We start from the raw sequence: 11,412 nt of genomic DNA, 5'->3' as shown, positions 1-11,412 counted from the left end.
TTCAGGGCAGGGGGTGGGGTGGGAAGTTGGGATGGTTCCTGGGCTCCATGAAGCTCATCCATGAACTTGGTGCTCACTCTGCTTTCTAAACTTGTATTTTATTTTGTATATTTTTTACATGAATTCCAGTGTTATTTTTTCAAGTCTTTTCAACTAGATCATAAATCTCTTGAGTTTAGAAACTGTGTATCCTCGGCAATGGTGGTCTCTCAAGTGGAAAGGCAATATAATCCATTGCAATATAGGAAGAAAATATTAGAACTTCTACTTATTTTTAATCATACCCCTTTCAACTTCTATTTTTCTGTATGCTCTATAATGCTTATTATTAGAATAGGTCATATTATTGATTTTTTAATATTTTTTTAAAATTAATTTTTTCAGTTACAGTAGACATTCAATATTATTTTATATTAGTTTCGGATGTACAGGATAGTGGTTAGACATTTATATAATTTATACAGTGATTCCCCCTGATTAATCTAGTACCACCTGACACTACACATGATTATTACCATAATCATTACTGTACTATATTCTCTATGCTTTACATCCCTGTGACTATTTTGTAACTACCAATTTGTATTTCTTAATCCCTCAAGAATAGGTCATATTATTTAAATAAACACACCTGTTAAAAACTTACTGATAAGGATCCACAATTTTAAAAGTTTGGAATATGCTGCCTTACAGAACTTTTTTCTTTTTGCTTCTCTTCTCTTTTTTCCTTCCTTCCTTCCTTCCTCCCTTCCTTCCTTCCTTCCTTCCTTTTTTTGTGTGTGCTTGCTCTGAGCCTTCTGCTAGGCATTGAAGAGACACAAAATATTTGTGTAGTTACTAGTCTCAGGGAGCTTAGAGTTTAATTTTGTACATAGTAGGTGTTTAGTTGGGAATGGAGGACCTGCGACTGTCTGGATGATTTGTCTCCAAGTCAGTAACTATATGATGAGTTCATTATTTCAAGAAGGGTCTCTCGAGTACTTAGAATGTACCTCTTCATACCCCTTGCTTATATTGCTCAGATTCCCGGCCACTGCCTAGAAGGAAAGTGCCCCATAGAAATGCCTAAGCTGATATGAAATGTGCAAGAGAGTGTCTGATTTTATAACAATATTAGGTAGAGAGGCACTGTCAATAGTAGTTCTAGAATTTTTGTAGACAAAATACTCAGGAGTGGCAATGTGTTTGGAACTATAAAGCCTGGGGACTTATATGGCGATTCCATTCCTGTTACTTAGATTTTGTTTGTCTTGCTCTTAGGGAAATGATGGAGATTATGGGGTGGAGATGAGTGTACAGCTACCCCAAGCCACTTCTTAGCGCTGCCTCAGATGCTCACAAGAAACAGAAATTAAGCTTTGAGGCAAAGGTCACACACTGAAGAGGCTGGGGGGCAGAGGAATCCAGACAAGCACTTAGCAAAAGAGAGAGCAGCGCTGACTTCGCAGTAGTGTGGAGGATCAAACCCCAAAAGAAAGCATTTCTCATAGCAACTGCCAGACCGGACCCATCTCTCAACAGCTGTCAACCATTTATTAGTGGGACTCTACTGCAGCCAAGAGAAGTTGGAGGGAGAGCAGACAAAGGGAGAACATAAAATTGTGTTAATTACCAGTCCATTTCCATGATGCAAAGGTGACCCAGTCTGTCATCTCCTTCCTAGTGGCTGGCGTTTTCCTGGGTCTGACGTTCGCAGCGAGCGCTAGCAGCCGGGCATCTGTTGCCCTCATTGCCATGGCGACAGCAGCTGCAGCGACGTCTCCTTTGAGAATGTGCCGCCCAAGATTTCAGGAACCATTTTGGAAGCATTTGTCCCGACAGGGCCTGCTAATCTCCCTTTCATTTGTAATTACTTTATCGCCTTGGTTCTCTGCTTTGGCATCGTTCCCAAAGCTAACTCTGTTCCCCGACACCAGGGTCCGTGGGGAGGTGTCAGCCGCCTCAGCCCTGTCTGGGTGGAGATGAAAAGGGAGTGGAAGGGAAAGACTTACCAGGAGCACTGAGATCTTCAAACAGGCCCTGTCTCCTGTAGGCAGCTCTGGGAGGGCCTTGGCTGATTGAAGTAGCCCGAATTATGAAGCCCAAAGCCTTTGAGGCAAGCCGCCCCATCGAGGCCAAGAATAATTGAACAAATAGTTTATCTGGCTAACCAACAGCTGTAGAGCCTAGGCGATTTGAAGAGGATTAGGGGAGAGCTGTGAAAGGATACTCCCACAGGGTCCTTCAAATCCTCGTCCTGAATTCTACCAACGAAGAACACATGTTGAAACACTGGAGTTGCTTTTTAAGTCCGTTTTTCTCCCTTTCCAAGTGATTCTGTTCAGTGCTTCCAAGAATTTTAAGTGGCTGAGGCAACCGACTTTGGGGTCCCTGCTGTTGAGTTCCTTTCAGTTGCCTCCTTCAGTTCCCCAAACCTGTTTCACTGCAGACAGCTCAAATTCATGTGGAAATTCTGATCACTCTGGAAGGTGCCTTAGGGACGCTGCCTTTTCCTAAAGTCTACATTGCTGGCAGCTGTTGTCATGTCTAAAGTGCCAGGGCCAAGTTCAGGTTAGGACGAATGGGGAGTTTTGAGGGTGGCTGCACGTAGAGAGAGGACACAAGGAATCCCCTTCCCCATGTGAGAAAAAGTTGAAGAAAAGAAAACTCCAAATGCACCAAAGACTTAATTATTTTTTAAATTCCTATAAATACTAGATGAAAAGTTGGGAGAATTTCTTTGACAATACCATTACAACCTTATGGTATTGTGTTTCTAACTATGATTTAAAATCCAAAACTCACAAAAATCATGGAGGATTGATAAGTCAAACAATATAAAAAATTCTGCTTGGCAAATGTGATAAACTGGGAAAAATATTTGCAACTCATGTAATAGAAAATGGCTTATCTCCCAAACAGATAAAAAGCTCATAGACACCAATCATCAGAAGACCAAAAACCAAAAAGAAAAACAGGTGAAGGATGTGAACAGACTCTTTATAGGATCAAAAACAGAAATGGCCCCTAAATATGTAAAAATGATGTTCAGCCTCACTCATGAAAGGCACGATACAAATTAAAATTACTCTGAGATACCATTTTTCACCTATCAGATCGGAAAAAGTCCAAAACTTTGACAACACACTGTGGTGGTATATCTGTGAGTAAACAGAACTCTCTTATATTAATGTTGGCAGGTAAAATAGAGAATAATTTTGTACTATCAAAATTACAAATTCATATAACCTTTAACCCCGCAATAACACTTAAGGATTTACCTTGTAGAATATTGCACACTTACATAGTGATGTGCAAAGTCTATTAATTGCCATTGGTTTTTAATAGCAAAAGATTGGAATCAATCCTTGTATCCATCAAGAGGGAAATGGTTAAATAAGTTATGGCATTTCCCCACAATGGAATACTATACAGCTGTAAAAAAGAATGAGGATGCTATCTAGGAACTGATTTCTAAGGTATATTAAGTGAAAAAAGTCAAAGTGCAGTAGAGTATATGCAATGTGCTACCCTCTTTATAAATAAAAAAGAAAATAAGAAAACAACTGTATTCGTATTACCTTAAAGAAACTGGGAAAGGACACACAAGATACTAGTAAAATGAATTAGCTGTGGAGGGGGAAGAAGATAGTAACTGGGGTAGGAGTGAGATTTCACTGTTACCTTTTGTATGAATTGGTTTTGGACCAATGTAATACCTATTCCAAAACAAAATACTACTACTTCATGTAAAAGACAAAAACAAAACAATAAAAACATGACCCCAAACCCAATGATGAGGTCATTGTTCTAATGCCTGACATTGGATGGGCTTTGCATGGGTCTGAGGGCCCAGTGCTGGAGAACAGTGTAGCTTCCCAGCTATGGGTCTTTCCTCAGTTTTTCATCTTAATTGGCCTGAGAAGGAGGCTGGGGCCAGTGAACTTGAGCCTTGTGGATGTCAGCCTGTGTAATTCATGCCTCTAAGTATTCTTGTGTGGCTTTTCAGAATGCTTAAATTTTCCTTTTCTTCTCAGGAATCTCACAAGTCCTTAAAAACAAGACTGCAGACAAAGAGTCCCATACCCTAAGGCATTTGAAAATTCACTCTGCTTGCTAAGGAGGCCATCCTGGGAGACCCAGAACTGCAGACCTGGGGAGAACAACCCAGACCTGAGCAGTCTGCTTGGAGTGGGCTATGGGGTTCATGCACCTATGTCTTTAAAGAACTTGTATATGGCACTTAGAGTATGAAAGCCCTGCTCTAGGTGTTTTACAAATATTAACTCATTTACTCTTCATAACAACTCTGTGAGGAAAGTATTTTCAGTACACCCAATTTAAGATGAGGAAACTGAGGCACAGAGAGTTGAAGCAGCTTGTGCAATGTCACACAACTGGTGTATGGCAGAGTCAGGATTCCAAACTGGGCAGTCAGTACTTAACTAACACACCACGATGACTTTTATTTTTTAAATTGAGGTAAAAGTCACATAACAAATTAACCATTCAAACACGTGCAGTTCAGTGGCATTAGTACTTTTACAATGTTGCACAACCATTACCTCTATCCAGTTCCCAAACATTTCATCACCCCAAAGGGAAACCCCGTGCCCATTAGCAGTCACTCCCATTGTCCCCTCTCCCCTGCCCCTGGCAACCTCTAATCTACTTTATGACTCTACGAATCTGCCTATCCTAGATATTTTATATAAATGGAATTATACAATAGGTGACCTCTGTGTCTGACTTCTTTCACTTAGCAAAAAGCTTTCAAGGTTCATCCATGTTTGTAGCATGTATCAGTATTTCATTTCTTTTTATGGCTGACCAATATTCCATTATATGGATTTGTCATTTGTCGTTCATCAGCGATGGACATTTTTTGGTTGTTTCCACCTTTTGGTGAGACTGAGTAGTGCCGTGGTGAACATTCATTACAAATCTTTTCTTTTTATCTGTTTTCAATTCTTTGAGATATGACATTTCCTTTTTAATGGAAGTAAGGAGCAGATGTTCTTACTTTCCCGAGTCTTTGCTCTTGAGGCTGTGACCTCCCCCATACTCCTTATCCTCTCTCCAGAGAAAACAAAACAAAACAAACAAGACAAGGAGTAGAAAGTCGTCAGATCACTGAGTGGGGAAAAGCCTGCTCTAAGAGAAAAAAATAGGAAGGAAAAATTGATGGTAGAGACCACACTCATTCCCAGAAGCCAAGTTATTTTTCAGCCGCCATTCAACCTCCTATTGTCAGAGGGAGCTGAAGGGCTGGAGGCCTTCCTATCCAGCCCCAACGTGATGAAATGAGCTTGCTAAGGCTGAATTCCACTACCTCCTGGGGTCTCTCTCAGCAGCTCTGATGTGCATATTGTTGCAAACAGATGCCTGGTCTCCCTCTTGTCCTGGAGATTCAGAGGCAGTGCTGTGTTAGAAGACTGACAGTGAAAAGGTAGCTTCCACATGTGTGGACAGGCCCCTCCTGTCTCCCCACTGCCTGCAAAGCCTTGGGAGTTAGGACATCTCTGTGGGGACAGAGTCCCAGAGAGCAGTTTCCAGGCTCTCGGCCTCACATGGAGGGGTGCTGGCTCAGTTACTAGATGGCCATCAGCTGTGGTCAGGTGGCCATCCGCTGTGGCTGGATGGCCATCAGCTGTTACCGGTTAGCCATTAGCCACTAATATAACAGCCGTGGCTACGCTAGGGGGTTGGTTGGTTGGCAGAGAAGCGGACTGCAGATTGCGGCTAGCAGATAGCAGGTTGGTTGGCAGAGAAACAGCCGGCGGATTGCGGATTGTGTGGATCCTGCTTCCTGTGTCTCCAACCAAGCCGCCAGCGAGAATATAGTGGTATGATTCTCCTATCTATGGCTCTGTGTGTGTTCCTTTTTGGCCTCACCATATCTTGCGTTCTTGTGTGGGGAGTGGGACCAGAGACCGTGCATGACAATCTCCTTCCACGTTCTTCAAAGTTCCATGGCTATTCTTTTGGAGTTTCTAGCTTTGTTGTCATTATCTTTCCACTTCCCTGCACCCCTCCCCCCACTCTTTGGGGCTGACCAATTCAAGGTCCTTTGATGGGCCACAAAGGCCTCATTTTCTAAACCCACGTTCCACTTGTCTCTTTTTCACGAGGTGGCCCAGAAAAGACCTGGTTAATGTTTGATGGGATTGCAATTAAGTCCGAGACAATTGTGTTGTTCCAGAAACCAGGGGCTCTCTGCCCACCTGAAATTTTCAAATCTTTGCTAAAAGTTTATTTCTCCTTTTTTCCTTTGTGCCACCCCATTGTTTTGTCCTTTTATTTTCTCTAAACTTCAAGAGTAAAGTCACAGACTGGTTACTTTATGGTTGAATCTGACCTATTAGATATGTTTCTAAACTTATTTTTTAAAAGATATGAGCTACCATTGAAAAATTTGGGAATTTCGCATAAAAATCTGGTTACCTAGCTTCTATTGAAAATTGGGAGATCTGGCCATGCAGGTCCTGTATTCCATGTGGCACAATCAGCTAACCCAGAGTGGCAACAGGATCAGCAGTTCACAGAGACCCATGATCAATATCATGTCACCTGCAACCTTTCCTGACCCAGAGTCCCTCATTTATGTTACCTCCCTGACTCCTTGTCTACAGTTATATGCAGAACAGCATCAAATTATTTCAATAGTTTTGGTTAAAGAATTGCAATCTATTTTGGACAAATGACTTCACTTTTCAGTGACTTCCTTAATCCAGCCACCAATCAATGATCACTTACCTCAGCGATTTACTGTGGATGCCTCTCCTATGCAAGGATGGTGGAACCTAAGGAAACACTGTTTGGTATTTTAATTATTTCTACTTTAATTTTGTATCTTTCATTAATTTTTCAAGATATCCAGTGACAAGCTGTGTTGGTATGTAAATGCTTTATAAAACCAAGCCGATTATGATTGTTCATGGAGGGAATACATGTTATTGTGGACAAAGGTTTCCTTCTCTGGAATGCTGACGGAGAAGACAAAACATTTTTCAAGACTCTGATAGTTCACACGGTCATGAACTTGACACCTGGAAAACCCAAGGAATTAAAAAAAATCCTTAATTAAAACATATTTTGTAACTCATAAATCTAGAAGGAGCAGTAAGAACGGGAATGACAGCATTTCAGGAAAGGAAGAGGGAGGAATTTTAAAAAGAAAATTTTATGAATGTGGGTGCATGCTTGTGTGGTTGAATGTATAGTTCATGCACTTTAGTCAATGTGTTAGTGTAAATGTGCATAGATGAGAAATTGAGGGTGTGTAAGTTTTAACATGAGAAAAGAAGATTGTATGCTTATGTGTTGTAGGAAAGGTTCTCTTGAATTCCCCTTTTAAGAGGTTTATAGAAGGCAGAGTAATTTATGAGGTACTTCCACTACTGTTATTAACTAACTCTTGATTCTTGACTGATGTGCCTGTCCATAGTCCTTTCACACAGTTCTTCATTCTTTCTCCCTTTCCATGGTCTCCTTTGGCACAGGAAACTTGTACTAATTCAAAAGCACTTATTAAGTGAGATCCTATGACTTGCCTGAAATTGTTCTGCATACTGGGCATAAAGATGAAAAAGGCAGATGAGGTCACTGCTCTCATGAAGCTTTTATGTTGGTGCAGGAAGACAGACACTAAATATGGACAGAAAAAGATGATTTCATGTAGTATGAGTGTCACACATACATGCTGCTTTGGAAGGGGTTAGTGGAGGGTCCTGTGGAGGCAGTGGTGCTGGTTGGTGTGATGATGATCAGGCTGCCATGCAAGGATTGGGGGGTGGGGAGGAAATAAGTGCAAAGGACCCAAGTGAGAGCAAATTTGATGTGTTCTGGAAGTGAAAGCCAAGGGGCTATCCTGGAGCTTGCGCAGGGGCTGGCAGAGGCCACTAGGTGATGGCAGAGGGTGAATGTGGGCTTTGTTGTCTGCAGAACAGGGTTGGATTTTATTCTAATTGCAGTGGAAATCCACTGAAAGATTTTAAATAGGAAAGTGATTTAGCTTGATTTATATTGCAGCCACTGTGGAGATAGGCACTAAAGAGTGAGAGGAGAGTGTACTTTTATTAATAAATATTAGAAATTAAAACAGAAAATTTAAAAGTGTTAATTAAAAATAACGTTGATAGGAATAGGCAAAGTGACATCATCAAAATGGCGGCATGAGGTAAGCCTCTGGAAATCTCCCCGGGAATTTACAACAAATTGAACAACTGTAAATCCTGCACAGCAGACAGGCAAGACCAAGAGGCTCACTATTGAATTCACCAAAAGGTGGGCAAATTGCACCAGCAGGGGAGGAGAGAAGGGAGAAGTGCAGAGACGGAGCCGCGCGGGCGCAAGACACAGACCTAGCCCAATGCTCCAAGCTCGCTGGACCCCGGAACTACTGCAGCTGTGGGAGAGGGAAGAACTCTGACTGCTAGGGCTCAATTTATGAACCACAGGGCGGAGAGGACAGCATATAATACGGCTGAAATTAACGCGCACGGCAGTGACCTTGGAGCAAAGATTGAGGGAAGAAAGCTGAAAACAGAGGTTTAAATCCTCACTGCTGAGCAGAGAATGGAAGCCTTAGACACTGAGACTAGCCGCCCCCTCCCTACCCTCCCAGAGCTCTCCCTGCCCCCACCTGCCCAGTGTTAGAAGCGGAACAGCAGCAGTGTCAGATCAAAAGAACAGAATATTTGCTGTTCTGAGAACTGTGGACCGCAGACACAGATTCACAGCCCAACTAGTTCTGGCAAAGATGAGGGAGCTGTGGAAGCAGGACCAGCTGTGGTGGTGGTCGCCGCCATTGCTCTGGGCCACCTCTCACAACTCACCCTGCCCCTGGCCCCACCTATCTGGGCGGATCCCTGCAGGAGTAAACAGAACTGCTGAAACATACGGGCTCTGAATCTGGTACAGGAAGAGCTTTGGAACTCCAAAAGCTCTCTGCATCCCCACACTGACGTGGCATCCAGATGGACTGTTAACAGAGGAGAAGCCTGCATTCCAGGGAATCCCCCCATTGTGTGAGAAGCTAGAAGAGTGCATAGAAAACATAACACTACAGTGTGAGAGAGAAAAAAAGGCTGCAATCGGAGAGAAAATAAAACATTTTACCAACACCTACTAGGAAACTAAAGAAAGATCTCTTCCTATCAAACTGTTACAGAAGCCACTCCTGCAGATGTCTAGGAAGAGAAATAATAAATCAGTAATTGCCATGAAAAACCAAGGCAACAAGACAGCTCAGAAAGAAAGCGAAAAGTCTCCAGAAAAGGAACTTAAAGATATGGAAATATGTGACTTAAATGACAGAGAATTCAAGATTGCAGTTCTGAAAACACTCAACGAGATGCAAGAAAACACAGAAAGGCAATTTAACAAACTCAGAAAAACAATCAAAGAACAAATGAACATTTTACCAAAAAGATTGAAAGTTTTAAAAAGAACCAAATAGAATATCTGGAGATTAAAAACTCAATAGAAGAAATGAGGAATGAAATAGCCTGCTTAGGTAGTAGAGTTGACCAGATGGAGGAAAGAATCACTGACATCAAAGACAGAAACCTGGAAATGACACGGATGGAAGAAGAAAGAGACTTGAGACTTATAAGAAATGAAAGAACTCTACAAGAACTTTCTGACTCCATCAGAAAGAGCAATATTAGATAATGGGCATACCAGAAGGAGAAGAAAGAGAGAAGGGAACAGAGAGTATATTCAAACAAATAGTCAATAAGAACTTCCCAAACTTGTGGAAAGAACTGGATCCTCAAATCCAAGAGGCAAATAGAACATCTAATTACGTCAACCCCTATAGGCCTTCTCCAAGGTACATTGTATTGAAGCTGTAAAAAATCAATGACAAAGAAAGAATTCTCAAGGCAGCCAGGGAAAAGAAGATGATAACCTACAAAAGAAAGCCCATTAGATTTTCATCAGATTTTTCAGTAGAAACTCTATAAGCCAGGAGGGAGTGGAACCAAATATTCAAACTATTGAAAGAAATTGTGAGCCAAGAATAATATACCCATCAAAGATATCCTTTAGATATGAAGGAGGAATAAAGACCTTTTCAGACATACAGAAGCTGAGGGAATTTTTTAATACACGACCTGCACAAGAAATACTAAAGGAGGCTATTCGACCACCGTCAACAGAGACAATTTGTGGCAACCAAAACATAAAAAGGGGGAGAGTTAAGGCTTGAATCCAGAATATGGGAATGGAGAATGTAAGCATGCTGAAGAAAATGTAATACTCTAAAGATCAAACTTTCTTTACATAAACTTAATGGTAACCACTCAAAAAAAAATCCAGAACTGAAATATATACTGTAATAAAAGAAGAAACAGAGGGAAACATCATAGAATACAACCACACAGAAATAATACACAACAACAAAAAAGCAAAGAAACAATGACAACACAGTCTTACCAGAAAACTAAACATGGAATGATAGGAAATCCTCACATATCAATAATCACCTTAAATGTAAATGGACTGAACACACCAATAAAAAGGCACAGAGTAGCAGATTGGATCAAAAAACTAAACCCAACCATATGCTGTCTCCAAGAGACACATCTCAGCTACAAGGACAGGCATAGACTCAAAGTGAAAGGGTGGAAATTGACACTCGAAGCAAATGGTATCCAGAGAAAATCAGGTGTAGCTATACTGATATCAGATGAAACAGACTTCAGAGTGAAAAAGGTAACAAGAGACAAAGATGGACATTTCATAATGGTAAAGGGGACTATACAAGAAGACATAACAGTCATCAATATTTATGCCCCCAATCAGGGAGCACCGAAATATACCAAGCAACTACCCAGAGAATTAAAGGGAGAAATTGACCAAAACACAATTATACCAGGGGACCTACAGACATCATTGACAGCTATGGATATATCATCCAAACAGAAAATAAATAATGAAATAGCAGCCCTAAATGACACATTAGATGAAATGAACATAATTGACATTTATAGAACACTTCATCCTAAAACATCAGAATACACATTTTTTTATAGTGTACATGGAACACTGTCAAGGATAGACCATATATTGGGACATAAAGTTAGCCTCAGCAAATTTAAGAAGATTGAAATCATCCCAAGCATATTCTCTGATTACAAGACTTTGAAATTGGATATCAATTGCAAAAAGAAAGTAGGAAAAACCACAAATACATGGAGATTAAAGAACATACTTTTAAGAACATAAAGAACAACTGGGTCAAAGAAGAATTTAGAGGAGAGATCAAAAGATACATAGAAACAAATGAGAATGAAAATACATCCTACCAAAATTTTTGGGATGCAGCGAAAGCAGTGTTAAGAGGGAAATTTATATCATTACAGGCCTATCTCAAGAAACAAGAAAAATCCCTAATAAATAACCTCATGTTACACCTTAAAAAACTAG

Source organism: Rhinolophus hipposideros (genome assembly GCF_964194185.1).
Source record: "Rhinolophus hipposideros genome assembly, chromosome: 24".
Classification (NCBI taxonomy): domain Eukaryota; kingdom Metazoa; phylum Chordata; class Mammalia; order Chiroptera; family Rhinolophidae; genus Rhinolophus; species Rhinolophus hipposideros.
Note: the sequence above shows the minus strand (reverse complement) of the source record.